Source organism: Dioscorea cayenensis, chromosome 16, assembly GCF_009730915.1.
Source record: "Dioscorea cayenensis subsp. rotundata cultivar TDr96_F1 chromosome 16, TDr96_F1_v2_PseudoChromosome.rev07_lg8_w22 25.fasta, whole genome shotgun sequence".
Classification (NCBI taxonomy): Eukaryota; Viridiplantae; Streptophyta; class Magnoliopsida; order Dioscoreales; family Dioscoreaceae; genus Dioscorea; species Dioscorea cayenensis.
In genome coordinates this window covers 17088419-17092407 of record NC_052486.1, presented here as the reverse complement: position 1 = coordinate 17092407, position 3989 = coordinate 17088419, and positions in this window count along the sequence as shown.

Below are 3989 nucleotides of genomic sequence, written 5' to 3'. Positions count from 1 at the left end.
TGCACCCGCAACTAAGCCCCAGCGGAAGGTCATCCTTTAGACCATTCACTCTATTATGGCCGCAAAGAACTCGAGGAACGGAGGTAGAATCTAACACATCGGAGGGAAAGGGGACGCTCCTGTACCTCTTGACTCACCCTTTCAACCCTCTCCAACCTAGCTTTGTCTAACACTCGTGGTGTGTCACTCACTCACAAGGTTACCAACAAGAACTCTCAACCCTAGTGTCACTCTAGGGGAGTATTCAAACAATCAAGCATTCAAGGTTGGAACTCACAATAAACATCAATTAATTGAAAGCATAATAAAGAGATTCAATGAAACGAATATATCCTAGGGTTCACAAATACCCAAGTACCCACTAGGGGTTTAGCCCTCCATGGAGCTAATTACAATCAAAGAAATAGAATGTAAAAGCAATGAATCCATAGAAAACCCCATCGATAGTCGTATTGATGGTCTTGTGGAGAGTCCTCTACTCGTCGCAAAGGGTCCTTCGTCCGGCCTAGGATACACCTCGCCGGACCGATGCCGACGAAAGCTCTCCCAATAACCTTCTTCCAAATGACGCGCGATGTCGGAGCCGTAGAACCTCTCCAAAACCCTAGCCAATACCTCTCAAAACCCTAGCCGAAGCTCTCTCTCAAGTTAGGGAAAAGATCGAGAAAAGAATGCTGAAATCGGGGCTGAATCGGCTTTAAATAGGGCTGGAATCGGGGATCAACACGCCCCTGTGGACGCCCCTATGGATTTTTCACACGGGCGTATGGAATTTCCACATGCCCGTGTGGATTCTCTGTTCTGCAGTTTTCTCGCCAGACTGTGACCAGTGCTTCTACAATACTTTGCTATAGTTTTGCTACCGTGCTCTGTGACAAGGTCACCTTGCGTATATCCCGCAAATGCATGGGTTTGTCGAAGTAATAATATCGGGTGAGCGGGGTCGAATCCACAGGGAGTAGGGAGTGAAAATACTTAATTTGGTTCTTAGCTATGTGGAAGATCAATAGTGATTAGTGTGAAATTGATTCAATTCTCAATAATAAAAGAAACAAGTGAGAGAGCAAGAATAAAGAAGAGGGCAAGGCAATCGCTAAAAGATGGGGTACTCGGATGATGCTTCACCTAGGATAATCGTTTCAAGTGCAAGAACTCTCTATTATACTTCCCTAATCAATGCCATGGTGAGTCGTGGAAATCACTCACATACATAGTCCGAAATCTAAGGTCAACTATGCTAACTCTATACATGTCCCGGAGGAGAAATCGAACAATCTCAACACCTCGCACTTTTCGCATAAAGTTGCAATGAGCTCTAGGGATTCAAGTGATAAATCTTTTCCTAAAAAGTAGACCTAACCCTTTGGTCCAGCGGAGGGTCCCTAGCCACAATTAAGCCCTCGATACTAAAATCCTCTCAACGCTTCACTCCATTGCACGCGCAACTAGGCCCCGAGGAGGTTCATCCCTTAGACCACTTACTCTATGTAGGGCCGCAAAGAACTCGAGGAACGGAGGTAGAATCTATCACGCCGGAGGGGAAAGGGGACGCTCCTATACCTCTCGACTCACCCTCTCAACCCTCTCCAACCTAGCTGTTTATACAAAAAAAAATTTTGCATGTCCTAATTCAAATCAAATTAAAATTTTAAAACCACATGTGACCCAATCATAATCAAATTAGGGTAGCATGTGGATAAGATAAATAAATTTTATAATATATGGATATATTCAAGATCACCCAAGAATACATATCCTGAGGCGATCTAAATCCAAAGATCAGCCTAGAGCACAGATCTCAAGGCGATCTAAAATACTCAAATATCAAGATCCTCGAGAGCACCGATCTCGAGGCGATCTAAATATTCAAATCTCCGGATAAGCCAAGAGCACCGATCTCGAGGCGATCCAAAATACTCAAATATTAAGATCTCCCCAGAGTCCAGATCTCGAGGTGATCTAAATATTCAAATCTTTAGATAAACCGAGAGCACCGATCTCGAGGCGATCTAAATATTCAAATCTCCAGATAAGCCAAGAGCACCGATCTCGAGGCGATCCAAAATACTCAAATATCAAGATCGCGCTTCGGAGCCACGCAGATCTCGAGGCGATCTAAATATTCAAATCTTTTAGATAAGCCAAGAGCACCCGATCTCAAGGCGATCAAAAATACACAAATATCAAAAAATATATCAAGATTAGCCAAGAGCACCGATCTCGAGGCGATCCAAAAATACTCAAATATCAAGATGCGCAGAGAGCGTGATCTCGAGGCGATCTAAATATTCAAATCTCTAGATAAGCCAACAGCACCGATCTCAAGACGATTCATAATACTCAAATATCAATATCTGCCCAGAGCACAGATCTCGAGGCATTCCAAATTTCAAGGCCAGCCTATAGCACCGATCTTGACGCGACCACAACACCAAAATCAGTCATGTATACAAATCACGAGACAAACATATATATATATATATAATAAATATAACAAATTAAAATAAGAAAAAATTAAATTAAATTAATTAAATATATATATATATATAAATTATATATATATATATAATTATTAATAATATATATATAAATAAAATTATTTTATTTTAAATGGCGAGATAAAAGATAAAACAAAACAAATCAAATAAATCAAATATATATAATAAAATAAACCAAATTAGATATATATATATATATATATATATATAATCTGATAGTATATATATATATATAAATCGGATAAAACAATAAAATAATAATGATTGTAGAAAATAATAAAAATACAATGAAACAATAAAATCGGATATATATATGTATATATATATATAATATCAAATCAGATAAATAATGATAATAATAATAATAAAAATAGTAACGATAATAATATTAATCAAATCTAATAATAATAATAATAATATCAAACATATATATGAATATAAAAATTATGAAATAATAATAATAAATATAACAAGAAAATAAAATAAATATTAATACACACATATATATATATATATATATATATATATATAATAAAATTTTGAAAGTCAAATATATATATTTATATATCTGTTTAGTCATGCGTAGTCATGGACGAGAAAGATCGCAGTCACTAATCGTGATAACTGCCCACTGGTCGTCCACGACGAGGGCCACGATCAAAGAAAACTGCCTCACGACCTTCACAGCTGACACCGGACTGGTCTTTTATAAAAGGACGGAGAGAAAGACCAAGAAAGGGAGGAGGATTTTGGTCTCCTCTCGGTGAAGCATATACCTATATAGAAAAGGAGACGGAGGGGAAAATTTTGAAGGACCAGGGGCTTTCTCAGACAGAAGAAGAAGAAGAAAGGAAAGAAAGGAGAGGAGGACGAGCGGTTCGAAGACACCAGGGAGAAACTAAAAAGCAAAAGGAGACGGAGGAGAAGAAAAGCTGAAACCAAAAGCAAAGATAAACAGAGGAAACGACAAAGAAAGAAGATAGAAGAGGACGTCAGCCGAACCTAGAAAAGAAGAGGATTCGGGGGTTCTCTCGTCCAAACATATATCTCAAGGAGAAGAGGAGAACAAGACCAGCAAAAAGAAGAAGAAAAAGACCGAGAAAACCGGCGGGGGACCAACGGGAGGAGGACAAGGTTGAGAAGACAAGGCCGGCCACGTTCTGCCGCTTGGAGCTCGTCGTCTGGATCCCTCCAAGTTCATCGATGGCGACACCACCTCTTCCTCCCCTGACACCGTTTGTTGTCATCAAGCGAAAGTCCAAACCGCACGCCGCACACGATCTCCATCAGAGGAATGATTGGAACAACGCTACAAAAAGGAAATGCGATCGGACGGGCCAGAGGCGGAGGAGAAAAAGAACGGACAAAGGAGGACCGGCTGAGGGAAGAAGATGAAGAAAAAGAAGAAAGTTCTCATCCTTTCCTACTCTCTCTCCCTACCAAACTTATATAGATATATATAAAGAAAGAAAGATTGCTGCCCGCTATCGC